We start from the raw sequence: 17366 nt of genomic DNA, 5'->3' as shown, positions 1-17366 counted from the left end.
GGGCAAGTGGTTATCCGGAGAGCCTGGGGGAGTGCACAGGTTCAATCAGTAAGGTGCGTGCGCCAGCAACACCATTACTTTAAAAAAACAAAAAAAAGTCCCTCCCCATCCCAGGGAAGAGGAATAAATCCAGCACTGCTCTCCTGTGTCCTTTGGCCGCCTACCCATACGCTCAGGCAACCCTGGAGGAAACCGCGCGGCTGGCATTCAGGCCAGGGAGTCCGTGGGAGAGTGGAGCGGCCGGCTGGTGGCCCCGCAAAAGATACGTCCACGTCCTAATCCCCCGGAATCTATAAACGTGACTCTTTGTGGAAAAAGGGTCTTTGCAGATGCGATCAGAAGTTAAGGATCTCCAGGTGAGGCCATCCTGGGCTATCTGTGCGGAACCTAAATCCAATGACAAGGGTCCTTATAAGAGCCACACAGAGGAGAGCCATGGGGAGGAAAGGGAAAGGCCATGTGAAGACAGAGGTGAAGACGGATGTGATGCTGCCACGGTGGTGCCTGGCGGTCACCAGAGGCGGGAAGAGGCAGGAAGGATCCTCCCTGGAGCCCCCAGAGAGAGCACAGCCCTGCTGACACCTTAACATAGGACTGTGTCCTGTGGAACTGTGACAGAGTAAACTCCGCTGTTTCAAGCCCCCAGTTGGCGGTAAGCTGTGAGGACGGCCACAGGCCACCACTGCCCAGAGCCCAGCCCTGGTGAGCCTGGATCTTCCAGGTCAAGCATGGCCCTCACCTGCTCAAACACTTTGGTGGCTCTCTATCACCCCTACAATGAAGGTCAAATTCATTAGAGGTCTCTAGAGCTTTCTGTGGTCTTGTCCCACGTGCCACTGTGGGGGAGTCAGCCCACCTCAACTTCAAGCAGCCTCAATGCACTCTGATAAGCAGGGGTCCCAGAGTTGGGGTACAGACTAGGTCCCTCCCGAGATGCTCCTGGATTTAAAGACCTTGAGGAAGGCCCATGGCAGGACAAGAGGACCCTGAGTCCACAGGGGACGTCTTCCTTTAACCAGTCGTGGGTCCAGGTCCTCCACTGTCTTGCCCAGCATCACATCTGAGTGACTCGGGGCCGTGGAAGGGTGGGAGGGAGGGCTGGATGATGGCAGCCCCATGGCCAGTCTTAGCAGATCTCAGAAACCAGGACACTGCCTGCCTGCGGTTGCCCCATGGGCGGTGCTGCCTGACCCCATGAGAGCTGGGACCCAGCTGACAGCATCCTGCCCATGGCAGGCAATGGGTGAGCCCCTTTTCCCCCAGGCTCAGCCTTCTGGCGCTCTTCCACAGGATGGCTGAGACCCCAGCCCCATCACTGATGTGTACAAGCGGACGGTCACTCCTGAGACCCTTTCGGCCCATAGCTGGGTTTCAAGTCCTGGTGGCCAGAAGACTCGGGACAGTGCCCTCAGGTAAGCGAGGCCATGGCCACAGTCTGCCCCTCGTGGGCTGCCCTGAGGCACACTCATTGTCTTGCCCTGGGAGTGATCAGGAAGAAAGGGAGGACGGGGTCAGGGGCAGTAACTAACTACTGCCAGTAGCCACGTGACTGAGGAAATGAGCGTCCCCAAGCACTCAGCCAGGCCCCTCCACCTACTCGCTGCAGGAAGGCAGCACGGGGTGGCCCTGGACTGTTCAGACTCTGGGTTTGAATCCTGGCTTAGCCACTTACTAGCTGTGTGACCTTGGGTAAGTTACCTACCCTCTCTGAGCCCAGTTTCCTCATCTATAAGTTGCAGGTGGTAACAATAATGATACCTACCTCACACAGTTGTTGTGAGGATGTGTTAATATTTGTAACGATAGAAAGAAAGACAGAAGCTAGAAGTCTCAGCTTTTCCATCTGTAAAATCTTAGAATTGTCCTGCGGAGCCGGTGCTGGTTATTTAGTACAGTTCCCGGAGTACAGCCCACAGTAAAGGGCAGCTGCAGTCTGTCATCGTCATCATCACTGTGTTCTTGTTATTCATATGCAGTGGGGACAGGGCTGTCTTTCCCGTGCACCTCACAGTAGTGGGAAGGCGACACATTAAATAATACCTCACAAACGCATCGCTTTTACGGTTTCTGATCCCACAGGGAGCTGAGCTGTGTTTATTTTTACCCCTGAACAGGGTTTAGGATATTCACCCTTCGGTTGTCAGCTCCGTGATCCAGAAGTCTCCCACCTTCCTCCACCCAGGAGTCACCACCTCACTGTCTTTATGAGTTAGGGGGCCCATCTGTTCCTCAGGATCCGGGGAGACTGCCCCAAACCCCCGCAAAGCTCCCCAGAAAAAAACACCCATTGTATCGACTGAACCTCTGACCTCTGAGCACTCAGCCTTCCTCTGCCCCCAACCACAGGGAACTCTCTCTCTCACACACACACACACACACACACACACACACACACACTTCACATTCTCTCTCTCCTGCCACAACTAAATGCCACCCAATTCTCTGGCCCCTCCGGGTGAATCGCTCTCATCAGTGGCATGCACTTAGACATCAGCTGGCACCACACGGCACGTCTGAAAATGCCAAGTCCATTGGGTCAGGCAGGAACAATTTAAGAGAAGCTGTGTGAGGCTCACTTAGAGGACTCCACTCTCGGCTGGAGCTTCCAGGGAGCAGAGAGAGAACATAATTTCCCTCCCCAGACAGACGTCAGTGCTTATCAAGATCCTTAACACGTGAGACTCCCCAGCCCCAGTGGGCACTTTCTAAGACCAAAAGAAAAACGACGAGCTGGACAAGACTCAGGGTCTTCCAGGTTCTGTGCCACAGCCTGGGGTATAATACGGTTCTGTAGTCCACCAGAGAGGTCCTTCCTTCTCTCCAACCATCCACCCACCCATGCATCCTTCCCCTTCTGTCCACACCCCCCATCTACCTACCCATCCATCCTTCCACCCATTCACCCATCTGTCCATTTCTTTGATTCATTCAGAAGTGAGTCTTTCCCAAAGGGCTTTGCATGCAGCCTGGAAACTCCCACAACACTCTGGTCCTTGTAGGAGATTCACCCAAATCTATCAACCCGTCCTTTGGAACTCAAGCTACAAATGGTTCCAGAGAGCACTTTTAAACAGTGGTGAAAATTTAAGACCAGACCCTGTGGGGAGTGGTTTTTCAGAAGCATGACTTTTTAAGCAGAGCTTGGCAATAAAATAGTTGTTTGGAATACTCACACTTCACTCCTATTCGACCCAGTTTTAACAAGGTTATCACAGTATTTGGAAAAGCCAGATCTCCCTGAGGGCAGGTTATTAGGCAAATGCTAAAATCTGTTCAGAAACCGCATCCTTTTACCAGCAGGGGACACTGCAAACCTCACTCTCACTGGGATCTTTTCTTGTCCCTCCATACACGACCTCCACCACAGCATCTCATCCCTTCAAATGGGACCGTCTTACCAGCATCCACATGGCTTCCCACTTGACCTCGGCAGAGCAGTCAGCTGAATGATTCTAGGCAGTGAAGAGGTTGAATAATACCAAGCCAAAATTTCCCCCCAAGAATACAGCAATAATTTAAGCAAGTTAGGAAGAGAAGTATCAGAGGTGGCTCTGCATAGATTTTTTTTTTAAATTCTGAGGCTAGGCAACCAAACTTTTGTATCTCTCTTAATAAAAAAATCAACATAGGATCCTCCAGTTTGCCTTTTTAAGTTTTGGTAGGTTGGGACTTTGCAGGAGGAATATCAAAATAAGTAGACCTCGGTGCTACTCCGTTCCAGAAATCTCCCTAGAGAAAAGAGGGATCAGTTTTTGGAGGCCAGAATTACAGGAACAAGCCCAAAACTACCCTTATTTTTCATGAGCTACACTGTCTCCCAAACTTAGCAAAATTAGCTGGCCTAAATATTTTGACTACCTTCATCTGTCTTTCTGCAATTTGGATTGACTTCAAGAGCCTTTCAGAATTGATTTGATGTAATGCTGCTCTGTTTCATTATCGATTTCAGTTTCAGTGTAAAACAAGAAGTTTATGTCCACATTTGGAACATAAATGCTACCATGCTGTCTAAATATTATACCCCCCTGTCAGAGTGCGTCAGCGAGAGTGTAAACATGCTTTTAATTGACCTTCAGGCACTTTCAGTAAACATAACTCATAGAGGCGCCAGGATTGGAACCTCCTTTCGTCACTGGTACAATATCCTTTGGCTTTGCGAACACTTGCAAAGCCATTTCTCTTCATTAAAGAGCAAAGGCACACAGAATCCTCCCATGGAAAGAGCCACCTCGACCTCTTCACTCCAGGAAGCCTGGAGGGACAATGCACATAAGTCGTGTGTCCCCGACATGAAGGGCCTGCTGGTCGTTCTTCACCCACCTAGACGTCATTTTTTTCTCTCTGGTAACAAACAGTGCTTCTAACAAACGGAGGGCAAGCGTTTTCAGTACCATGGACAGAGCATGAGCCTCTCCATCCACCGACTTTCCCAAAGGGACCAAGTTTTAACCTTCTGTCTGTCCATTTCCTTCAGGCAGAGGAGGAGTAAGTTAAATGGGAATCGGGCACTTTTTCGTATTTAATACTTTAAAATAGAAGTCCACAAACATTTTCTTAAAGGACCAGATGTAAATATTTTGGCTTTGCATACTTTGCCATCTCTGTCAAAACTCCTCGGATCCTGTGTTGTAGCCGCAAAGCAGCCCAAGACAGTCTGCAAATGAATGGGCGTGGCTGTGTTTCAATAAAACTTTATTTACAAAAGAGGGCAGATTTGGTCTGTGGATTGTAGTTTGCAAACCCCTGCTTTAATTTAGTAGTAAAAGTGCTGAGAGTGGGTGGGGGTGTCAAGCCGATGGGAATTCTAGGGTGTCTCTGACTGTACGAGGACCATGATTGTGTAATCAGGCCATGACTCTCCAAGGACTTACTGTCCAGTAAGAGGTCAGCTTTATATCTCCTGATACTTCACAAGGACCTATCAATAAAGGTGGGTTTTGTTTTGTTTTGTTTTGTTTATCCTGCATTTTGACCTCCTTAAGCTTTGCCTCACAACCTTGACAGTGAGAACCAGGGACTGAAACAGGGAAGAAGATTCCGAGATACCAGTGAGCATCTCCCTAAAGATTATTCCTCTACCTGCTACCCAGGTGGTCTTCCTAGGGCCAGACTGAGCCCCCTGGAGGAAGGAAAGTCAATATTCCGGGTCCTGATCCCTCATTAGCATCCCAGTAACAGCTGCACTGATGCCCCCACTCACCTCTGAAATGGTGCAGGTTCAAACAGGAGGTTCGGAAGGGAAGCTGGTTCTTTGGAGAATACGAGTGGGGAGAAATAAGAGAAGAGCAGGCAGAACTGGGCTGAAAAGGTGCTTCAGGAAGGTTGTACTCAGTTGTAGATCTCAGTTCTTCTCTCATAATTAAACTCTTTAGCAGCTAATTGGCTTTAGCAAATTAAAAAAAAAGAAGACTAGATTCAATTTCCACTCCCTTAAAACGCAACCTAGACAATTTAAGAAAATTTTGAACAGCAAATTATGAAAAGCAACCAAGTGTACTGCAGAGATGAATAGATTTTTCTTGCCATAACCTTCCTTAAAAGCACTTGGAGAGGTAAAAATACTCTTAAATCAAAAAAGAATGCCATACTTAATAAAATGGAAGTTGGCATAATTAATTTTATGGCTCCTTTATTATCATAAGGGACAAATAAAGAGATCTGTCTCTACCTGTTAGGTTTCTTCCTGGATGAATCCACTTAGAATGGTCAATTAGAAAGTCAGGAAGGATGAAACTGCTAAAGAGATGTTCAGACCCTGTATTGAATGCTCTGCTATTCAGAAAATGCATGGCCCTCACAGGAAACACAAACCCTTGAAAAGAATGAGGCTGAGAATAGCAGCCTCTGGTCAGACCGGAGAGACGCAGGCGACCAGTGTCTGCGGAATCAAGCGCAAGGCTGAGGGGAAGTTTCTGGAAGAGGGATAAGGAATGTAATAGAAAACCTGCCAACAGGAGAGACAGGGAGACAAGGAAGGGTGAGCTGCCCCCAGCAATCCCCACATATCAGTAGAAATGAACATGCATACACTCACACCCCTGGCACTGAGACACAGACACAAATGTAGACACACCTCACACATACACACAGCCACACAGCCATGCACACATGCAGAGACACAGCCGACCTGCCCTGAGACACCAATACGCAGGCACAGAACAGGTGGGTGCGCTCATGTGCAAACACACACGCAGGTGCACAGACACAAACATCAACTCACCCAGTCACCACACCCATGTACGCACAGGCACCGCCACCATGCAGACACAGACACACAATAGCCCCAAACACACATTCGACTACACACGCATATATAAGCTTACACACTGACAAAGCGTACACATCACACTCCACTGAAGATGAACACAGATTTGCTTCCGGGCGCACGTCTAGCATGGAGGACATCTCTCAAGGTGATTGGGAAAACTTGGCATAAAGAAGAAGCAAATGGTGGGGGGGGGGGAATAGCTCAGTGGTAGAGTGTGTGCTTAGCATGCACAAGGTCCTGGGTTCAAGCCCGTTATCTCCATTAAAAATAAGAAGAAGAAGCCAGCAACTTTATCCACATCGTGCTAAGCTCTGTATTCTGAAGATGAGGAGTTACTTCTGAGTCACCAATACTCAGCAGGGGGTCTGGCGCATAGGCGGTGCCCAGTGTGTGCTGCCTGAAGTACACATTGTCTAGAGTTCAAGTCTAGAATCTAAAATCAGGAACCTGAGGCTTCGGGCTGCTGACTCCCTCCCAGCCCTTCCCACGCAGCCAATGTTCCAGGGTGCCCTTCCAAGCTACCTGTCCCTCCCCCCCAACACACACAGTCTCTGAAGGCAGGGTCAGCCTGGCCCCGCCAAGCAGACATCAGGTTTCATGCCTTCATTCTGCGAAAGTGGGCAAAGGAAGTGGCTGAGAGCATGACCCTCCTGCCTTTGAATCTCGGCTCCACGGTTCCCAGCTTTGCACCTTCAGGGACGTTGCTCAGTCTCTCTGGGCCTCCGTCTCCCTCTCTATGATGGGGAAGATTGAGTTTTAAATGAGCTGAAGCGTGAAGCTCTTAGGGGAAGACTCTCTCTCCTAAGGGAAGGTCTCCCCCCCAGACCTGCTCTGCCACGATATGTCCGCCGACCTTGCTGGCCCCACCTTCAAGGCAGACCCAGAATCCAGGTAGTCCCCCACCTCCACTACGCCATCTCTCACCCGGACTCCTGCCGCAGCCCCCAACCTGATCTCCCAGCTTCTGTCCTGGCCCCCCTGCCGTGAGTCCCTAACTCACCCACCAGAGCAATGATTTACAGCATCCATCAGTTCATCCCTATCTCACCCAGAGTAAAACAAACACTTGTGTGCTGCCCACAAGGCTCACGTGACCCACCCCCCACGACTCTGATCTCACTCCAGCCTCCCCCTCTCTGTTCCCCAACACAGCCGGCAAGTGCCCACCTGGGCCCGTTGCAAGAGATGCTCTCTCCACCTGGAATTTTCTTCCCTAGATTCCTGCGACCAATTCTGCCATCCCTTTCAAGTATTTGCCCTAGTGGCATCCTCTTCCAGAGCCCAAGCTTGGCCACCTAGTTTTTACAGCCACCTGTCCCACCCCCACCCTGGCACTAACACTCCTCGGCTTTACTTCGTTCCGTAGCAATGCCACCTTCGAACCTATTACGTAACTCGCTGGTGTGCTGTGTGAATCTTTGTCTTTTGTGCCCACTGGTAAATTCAAACACGTAGAGCAACACCTGACGTGTAGGAAGCACCGATGAAGGCGGGCTGGATAGGTGAGTGAATGGAACACGGGTCAGATGCTGGCTCCTGGGCTGTTCTCAGCATCGGAGGCGAAAGTTCGGAAAGAAGCAGATGGAAGCCCCACGCCTCCCCCAGGAGACACTCCTCAGTTTTCACAATAGCTCTGTGAGCTAAGAAGCTCAGTTACTCTTGCTGAATCTTTTTTTTTCCCCTCCACTTTGAGGCCTGGCCCAGAGCACTCAGTAAGGAAGAGAACCAGAGGTCAGAACCAGGACGCCCGCGCCCCCAGACCACGTGCTCCGCCGTTCCGGCTGCTCAGGAAGGGCGGGTGTCCTGCGCATGTGCTGTAAACTCCCCAGCGCTGCATTAAAAACAAAAAACAAAAACAAGCAAACAAAAAAACCACTGCAGTTGTTAAAGACGTACCTTGTTCTGAATCTCAGCAAGGTTAACCTGATAAGCAAGCACAGTTTCAAATGGGGGCAAAATCAAAAGCGAGGACCCAAAATCAGTTAAAATCTACGTGGGAACATTTAAATAAATCATTCACCCGTTCGTTTCCTTCCATTTTTCATACGTGTCAGAGCCACAAGATGCATTGTTCAAAAATTCATTCTAAGGTCAAAGAAGAAGAAAAACCTAAACCCAGGGAACAGGAGATCCCTCTCTTTCGCTCTGCGCATGGGTTTTTTGTTTTTTTTTCCCCCCGAAAACATGCTGTGAGCTGGGATGGGAGATCGGGGCCTAGGGTCACCTCCTCCTTGCAGAGTGGGGCTGGGGCTGGGAGCTTGGCTGGGGGCGCACCTGTCCACCAGGAAGGGCCACATCCTTCTCTTCCTGCCCTCAGCGCAGCGCTCAGGAGGAAGCCTGTTTACATCAAGGAGTCCTCCTTCCTGGGGTCTCTCCCTCCTCTGCTTAAGATGGTGTCATTTTCACTGCCCTTGACCCCAGAGAGCCTGTCAAGTCTCCATCACAAAGCTTCTTTCAATGGACACCCTCCCTCCATTTAAAGGCTCTGTGGCCTTGGGCCAGTCACTTAACTTCTCTGAGCATCCGTTTATTTCCCTGGCCCACTCTCGGGAGTGCTGGGAGAATCCAGGGGGAGCAGGAAGAGAGGCCGCCGCCAGCACCTTCAGCGCTGCCAGCAGGCTAACACTCTTTCCTTGACTGTCTCCTCCTTATGATCAAGTTCCAGCCCTTCAGCTGATTTTCCTGGGATGGCTCCTCTCTGTGGTTTCCCCACGACTCACACACACACACACACACACACACAAACACACACTCATATGTACAGCCCCATGCCCTATACACAGTCCGCACTCACTCTTGCACTCAAGCACATGGCCGTATACACCCTGGCACAGCAACTTACACGCCCATACACACTCACTCACACACATAGTCCCTCACACACCCGTCACTCTTTCACACACTCTCAAATGCACACTCACACACACACTCTCACACCTACACACACTTGCGCATCCATCTGCACTCACACACTCTAAGGTGCAGGTGCTTGTGCGGAGCCTAGCCCCTCCCCCGCAGAACTTGAAGCAGCTGCCGGCACCAGCCAGGTAGGAAGGTCCGCCCCACCCACACGCCCGCCGGATGCTCTGCCTGCAGACAGCCAGCAGAGATGACGCCTCCTTTCTGACTGCACCACAATTGCAAAGAATTCGCTCCCTCTGGACTGTAGATGGACCTTAAGGTAAATAAAGTGAGCGCTTGCCTAGCGGGGACAGGGGCCACTTAGGATCTAGAGGCTCACGGCCACAGGGGGTCCAGCCTGGGGAGGAAGGAAGAGCCCATCTCCCTCCCAGCCACTGAATCCATAAATACTCATTACAGGTGTCAGGGACCAGGTGGTCAGCCACTGCTAATGGCCTCCAACAAGATCAATGGACAACAGCACAGCCAGCCTGGGGGCGCAGTAACTGCTTTTGGCCATTTCAGAGCTATTACCGCTTTCCAAAAAGCAAGACTCCCTTCTGGGGGCTGCAGGTGTGCGCTGGAATCCTCACAAGTTGAAAATCTCTCAAAAGAGAACAGAAGGCAGGCATCCGTCAGGGCTCTGATAGTCTAGGCAATGTCTAAGTGCATCTCCCTCCTCCCAGCTTTGCAGCGTTGTTCAGCGCCCACTCCAGTAAGGCAGGAGCCTCACGGGAGCCAGTGGGAGCGTCTGGACCGGAGCCACTCCACATGAGGGAATTCTGACTCTATTTGGCCCCACGGGGTTAAAGGATTGATAAGGACACCATTTGCGGGTTTAAGTTCGGGAAGTAACAAATTTTAAGTCAGAACAGCCTGAAAAGAGAAATCAATTGTGCACAACTAAGGGTAGACGGTCACCTCCAGGGATCTGAACAGACAAGCCCCGTGCCTAAAAATGAGGTCATTCCACTGCAAATGTCCTCAGAAGCCAGTTTTAGATTGAGGTGGTATTGTGTATCGATCGGATACTGAAGACCTGAAATTCTGCTTCACTGCCTCCAAATGTGAAAGAAGATGAAAAGAAATCCAGGAAACAGAGAGGCTTTAAAAATGAGCCAAAGTCTTTGCCGGGAAAAATTAGATGTGCCGTTGGGGGAGCCAGGCCTCAGATTTCAGAATGAAGTTGCCCCAGGTGGGGCTGTGTGCTCGTCATCAATTGAGATAACGGTCATATTTTGGGTCACCAGAGCCGACGCCACGTTGAGAAATTGCTCCCCCTGTGTTCTGCAGAACACTTTGATCAAACATCTCTTTTCTCTTGCTTCCATGTAGACATCTACCAGATCGGCCAGCGGTACACACTATTCTTCCCTCCAAAACCCCTCTGTGACCAGTTCCGATGAAAAGGATAAATAGCATGACGGTGGGAAGATGAGCCTGGAATCAGAGAGCCCTGCGTTCACAGTCCAGCCCCAGTCCTCACTGCCTGTGTAAACCTTGCTGCGTCCTTGTTTCCTCATCTGTAAAACAGAGATGCTGACGCCCACTTCTCCTCAAGTTGTCGTGAAGATGAAACAAAATGACGTCAGAAAGCGTTTACCAGAGGGTCTGACCTAGTAAGTGCTGAACAAGTGTCAACATTTGGATGAAGACAACACTGCCCGCAGCTGCTCAGTTGTTATTAACAGCGATTCTTGGAGAGGAGTGTTTCCTGTTTGTTAGGATTCTCTGGCTAAGTGGACATATTAGGGCAGTTAACACTGGCCGCCATAGCAAATGCGCCAAAGTCTCAGCGTTCACATAATAACAGTTTACACCTCTCTCGTGGCAAGGTCCAGAGAAGGCCAGATGGCCCCTTTGGGTCCCCTCCAAGTGGTGCCTCAGAACCGCAAGGTCCTTCTGCGACGGGAAGGAAGGGGACAGGGCACAGCCATTAAGAGAATGACACAGTCATTGAGAAAAACAGGATAAGACAAAAACTGGGTAGAACCAGTGAGGCCCAAGATGGCCGAAGACTCAACTTCCAGTAGACCTTGAGCTTCATTATAAGCTCACTGTAATACATTGCATAGTAAATGACACACCCACCAGGGCCATGACAGTTCCCAAGCTGACCACAAAAGGCCAAAGAAGTGGGCAGGGGGCCAGCTCCTGGAAATCCGCACCCCTTCCCTGAAATAGTGGGAACAGTCCTCCCACCAGCTAGCACATGAAAGCGCCCAGCCCATGAAAGCTCGCAGCCCTGTAACCGGGCGCTCTCACTTTCCCAGACCACCCTTGCCCTGAGGCCGCCCACCCTTCTGAGACGGACCGCGGTCTGTGGATGGGGTGTGCATCCCCTCCACTGTGGCTCGCTCCTGCGTGCTCTCCTGTGTGGACCCAAGGACCCTCACGTGGCGGGGTGCATCCCAGGGACTCGTCCGAGACTCTCGTGCCCCGTTTGCCGGCAACACTTCTGTCTTGTGAGACTGTGCTCTCGACACCTGGCCCCGAGGTTGCCAAGGAGACGGGCATGCTCGGACCGCCACGGCCAGGACTGAAAGGGGCACACACCACCCCTGCCCTCATCCCATTGGCTAGAGCCCAGTCATGTGACCCTGACATAGCTGCAAGGGAGGCTGGGAAATGGAGACTTCCTGTCTGCACAGGAAGAGGAAATGGCATTGATGGTCATCTAGGCAGGTCGGCCAGCGAGGGTTAAACAGCCTCGTTTTTGCTCAGACCCTCTCATTTTAAGGCTTTCCTTTTCCTTTGTTGCTGTACTTACTCTTCCTTTGGCTTTGGAAGCTGGGTCTCCTGAACACAGTTCAGACTTTGCCTGACAATGACACGGCAGCCATCCAAAACGTCAGTGGAACGGGCACATTGTAATTAACTACTTCGATTGAAAAAATTAATATTCTGTTATCAGAAAAAGTCAGTGGAGATGTGTAAAACCTGTGAGATTCAGGTCTCTGCATGTTGACAACAGTATTATAGTCTATGAAAGGATTTTTTTAATTAAAACCTTGGTAAAAACTTAGCTTCTTTTCTAGACGTAAATGGATTTGCTCAAATGCTATTTTGCTCCAATCTAAATTTTACTTAGAGATTTCATTTAGGAATCAGCCTTCTCGGGGACTCATTTTGCTTTTCAGAAAGCTAGCCAGGAGACCAGGTGGCCACAGAGAAGTGGCCACACGTGGGTTCCTGGGACACGTGTGTGTCCACAGTCTTGCAGACCTGGACAGGAACCAGAATATCTGTGCAACTTGTTTGAATGCTGCTTGGGGAACCCCATCCCTAGGGACTGGATAGGGGGCCAAGGTAGCTGACATGAACACGCTCTACCCGTGTGGATGGGGCTCAACAAAGTTTGAGCTGTAGACAGAAAACAGCCTTTTGGAAGTAGAATGTCCTGGATTTTGATCTAAAAAATTTAATTCTTACAAGACGTGCTACTTTGGTCGAGGTACTTAGACGTCCCGAACCTCAGTCTTCCCACCCATAAAATGGAGATGATACCTCTCAGTAGGTTACTGACTTCACGAGACAACGAATGTGAAGCCCTAAGTTCAGAGTCCAGCGCACAGCAGGGGTGCAGTTGCTGGCGACTTCCGTTGCTGAGAACCGTCCCGCACCTTGCAAATGTCCATTGAAAACCAAGTTTCTAGCCTAGAAAACAAAAGACTATAAATTTGGCTTGCTCTTGCCTGGACAAGATCCCAAATGTCCACAGTGGGCAGGAAAGGGAGAGAGAGAGACGGAAGGCTGCGACTTCATCTCTAAATGCCTGCGGGGCATCACCGTGGACCATTCCAAAGGAAGCCAGTGCGACAGTGCTGAGAAATGGGTGGCTCCAAGCGCCCCAAAGCCAACCCTCTCCCCGGAGAGCCTGATGGATGAAAGGTAGCAGCTCCCAGACAAGCTAAAACCAGGCTGTCCCAAAGCAACGTTGGGGTCTAGGGAACGTAGGTAGGGCACCAAAGGCCCAGAAAGACATGGAGCTGCGGTGGAGGGAAAGCCATGCCTAAGCTTGGTCGAATCTGTCTTTAACATCTCTCTCCAGCTCATGTACTCTCCCTGCTTAAGGAGAGAGAGAGGGAGACGGGGAGGGAGCGAGGAGGAGCGAGAGAGGGGGAGGAATTGGAAAAGGAAAGAAAAACAAAACAAAGCAAAAGCTTCTCTTCAGTAAGAGCCATTGTTTGCTACTGTGAAAAGCCTTGTTTTATCTTCTCTTTTCACTTCTGTTTTTGAAAAGTGGGTTCTGGTGTTTCTCTTAGGGTAATGATATACATGCATTTCCCTCTTGAAATGAAGGTATTTGGCTAAAAAGCTGAGTCCATGTAAAGGTAATCCTGACCCTGTGGTGCAGGCAGTCAGAGGGCCAAGCGAAAACTGGAGAAGATAAGAAATGACTGGGGACTTGGCTGGGCTGCCCCTCCCCTCCCCACCCTTCCCCCTGGGGATGCGCAGAGCAAAGCAGATCTGGGCAGTCAGAAGCCGGCACACCTGCGGCGCCTCCCATGCCCAGATGCCTCATACCTCTGGGTATAAATATTCCTCTAAGGACAAACCCCAGCTTTCTCTTCCACTGCCATTGCCGGTGTAGTATTTCATCCCACCCAGGAGACAAGGTCTGAGACTCAGATCTGGAGTTGCGGGGGCGGGGAGGGTATAGCTGTGTGTGCTGTCGGCCCGGCTGGCCAGAGACCTACAAGGGAACCAGGCCAGAGCCGCAGCTGGCAATAAAGGCCTGCCTGCTTCCCTTGTCCTCCCCCAAGTGTCTCTCTTAGGGCTTGGCGGGGAGGAGGGGGCTGGGTCGAAGCAGAAGGCAGGGTCCCGACTCCCTAAGCAACATATGGTCCTAATAGCTGCTCCTCCCCGTTATTGACACAGCGTGGTCATCCCTGAGTTAGATGCATGAGTGCATGTCTCAGTTAAACATGTCCAAATTCTCCAAAACACATGTGGTTGGCCCTGGGGTGCCGTGAACAGGTTCTGCTTGGTTAGGAAACTGAGCAGAGAAGAAGACATTTGAACACACCTCCACCATCTGCCAAGATTTTCTTTCACCAGCAGAGCGACCAGAACCAGCAGCTGTGACATCCTTGCATCCCTGCTCCATCATAACCGGGGGCTCATCGGAACCAGAGGGTACCGTCCCTGTCCAGGGGTGATCTTCACAGGACACCCACCCACACAGAAACATTCTTCCCCACAGCTTCTCCCTTCCCTTTCCGAGGGGAGAGCAAACCCAGAAGCCCCAGGGCAGGGGCTCCTTTCAAAGGCAGCAAAATCAGCCAGTCATCTTTCGGGGTTTCTTTCCCTCTCTAGCTTTATGACGGGTAGGAACTTCATATACACACGTTAATAATAAAAACGTATCCCAAACTTGGGGAAAAGAAATGTGACGCCCACCGGCTTTGCTGATGTTCAACTGGAGAATTCTCCAAGTTGGCCTGAACAGCAGGCTCTGTGGGGAGTGCGGCTTTGTTTCCCGAACGACGCACAACGGCTGAGAGCCCAGACGTTCTGCAGCCCTGTCAAGGTCAGGGGTTTTAACCTGTAGAAACTGGCGAGGAGTCAAGGAGCCATGGTTTTTATAGCCCAGTGGCGAAGATGGCCCCAAAGCTTATGCCTCTGTTGCCTTCTGAGGCCATTAACGGGTTTTGCATCCAACTTAGTGAGGTAGTTTCTGTTTGTCTTTCCCAGCTGACTTATAAAGCCCTGTTCCTCACCTGCTCCTCGAATCAGCTACTTTTAACTTCCTGCTGGTTCATTAATTCATTCGTTAATGAATTACATTAAACTGTAACATGGCCTCACCATCTATTTGTATAAAATTTTGTTTCAAACAACAAACGATTGGTGTGGATCATTATTTATAGGACGGATAAAGTCATCATCATCCTCATCAACTTTTATTAGATGCACACCCTCCACCAGGCAGCGTGCTTGGGGCTTTATCAGTACATCTACTCTAATCCTCTTAAAAGCCCTAAAGGTGTGTAATATAATTATGCCCATTTTATGGATGAAAAACAGAAATGAAGTAACTTGCCCACGGTCACACCTCCAGAGGAGATGGACTAGGATCCAAACCCAGGCAGTATGGGCCCCCCTGCAAGAAAAAGAATCAAAGACACACTTAACTGGATACAAGTCAGAAAATCCTCTATCCCATGAGTTTTTGGTAAATTTGACAAATCACAAAAGCATGCAATAGGTCAGAGGAGCTCTAGGTGGCCAAGAATGAGCAATATTGAGATGCTGGTGCCAGTCTGGCCCTAACTGATGTCTCTGATCAGTCTCAGAGGCCAGCCTCCCCCTGCACTGATGGGGTGGGAGGAAATGCTGCCCTAGGAAAGTGCGATGTCCAGGGCACTCCTGGGTGTGAGGGTTTGGGGTACGGGCTCTCTCCGTCTGTTCCACCATCCTCAAGTGCGCCTTCCTGTGCCAGAAAAGCTGAAACTACATTTCCCAGAAACCCTTGCAGCTTGAGTTCAGGGTGCGATGTAGACTCTGCCAATCAAATGCACTTTTGTGGGACTTAACTTTCAGAACTGAGCTGTGTGGAGTATGGGCTGGCCTGACTACAAGGGCAGCTCCCTCACCTTCACCTGCAGGACCCTCCAATTCTGTGGTGTCTTCCCTGGAAACGCAGGCATGAGTTGCTTTCTCGAGGCCTCCCAGTGGTTCCATAAGCCACTGAACACCCTGTAGAAAATCCCTTTACACGCACATCAACTTCTTCCACCGAAAACTGAGCCTCAGAGAAATCGGTAACAGGAATAAAGTCTGGGATTGGGAATGAAGTCTGACCTGACTGTGAAGCCACGGGGAGCAAGGAGCACCAGCATCCCGGGACCAAGTGGTGGGGGGAGGGCTCCACGCTGCACAGAGCGGAACCCCGGCCCTGGCATCTCAGAGCGGCAGCACGGACACCCCAGAGGCCAAGAGGCAGGGTGACCCCTGTGGGCAGCGCAGAGTACAGACGGGGGTGGGAGGGGTGGGAATGGCTCAATGGTGGAGCAGTAGCGTGCACGAGGTCCTGGGTTCAATCCCCAGTACCTCCATGAAAGAGAGGAAGGAAAGAAGGAAGGAAGCAAGGAAGCAAGGAAGGAGGGAAGGAGGGAAGGAAGCAAGGAAGGAGAGAGAAAGAAAAAGACAATCCAACACTGTTGTCATCTAATGGCTGAAATATTTCAACATGAGGACATTTTAAAAAGAAGAAGAAGAACAGAATGCGGACCAGAACGGCCTAACTCATAGGGCTCTTTGACAGTGGTCAGTTGGTCTTGGGACCCCTTGGGCTGAAATAGGTGAGCAGCCTGCTGTGGTCCTGCTTCACCTGTGTAACCAAAACAAACAAACAAAAAAACCCTCCAGGCCTGGTGAACAGAGGCCAGACGAGGCACCACCTCATGACCCCTCATCCAAGTCCCAGAGTCGGCTTGTGGACACTGAGCACTTAAAATAAGAGAAGGCCAGGTCCCCCTGGGGGTCGGCACCAGGCTACCACCTGTATCTGCTAGCCATTGCTGCGTAACAACCAGTCCAAAACCTAGTGGCTTGAACACTCATTGTGGCTCATGAGTCTTGATGTCGGCCAGGAAGTTCTGCCGGGCTGACCAGGCTCAGCGCCTCCTGGCCGGCCTCGCCCACATGGTCTACAGCCTCCGCTGGGTCGGCTCGTCCCTGCTCCGCGTGGTCTCACATCCTAACCTGCAGGCTAGCATCGGATTGTTCGTCTGGAGGAGCAGAGTTTCTAGAGATAGGATGAAAGCAGGTGAGGCCTCTGGAGCACAAGATCACCTAAATACCACATTCTTTTGTTCAAAGCAAGTCACGGGCCCCCAGATTGAAGAAGCAATAGACTGCCCCCCTCAGGGGGGAGCCGCCGTCACGTCGCCCAGGGGCAAGGACACAGGGAATAGGAGCAGCCGTTTTCGCAAACAGCCTCATGCAGCACACCGTGTGCCTGCCGTCAGCTGCCCCCCCACCCTTCCCCAGGGGACCGGCGGCCACTGCCCAGTGAGCTGCCCCCGGGGAGGGAATCCCCAGCCCTCGGGGCTTGTAAGACACTGGCTTTGAGCTGACGCTAATCCTGAAATCCTGCACCCACTGCGGCCTCAGTCAGAGCGGGGCCCTGCGGAGGTCAGATGGGGCTGGAGCTTGAGCCCACATCAGCTCGCGGCGAACCCGGCGGGCT

Source organism: Camelus bactrianus, chromosome 13 (assembly GCF_048773025.1).
Source record: "Camelus bactrianus isolate YW-2024 breed Bactrian camel chromosome 13, ASM4877302v1, whole genome shotgun sequence".
Taxonomy (NCBI): domain Eukaryota; kingdom Metazoa; phylum Chordata; class Mammalia; order Artiodactyla; family Camelidae; genus Camelus; species Camelus bactrianus.
The sequence above is the reverse complement of the archived record's forward strand: the minus strand, read 5'-3'. Positions refer to the sequence as shown.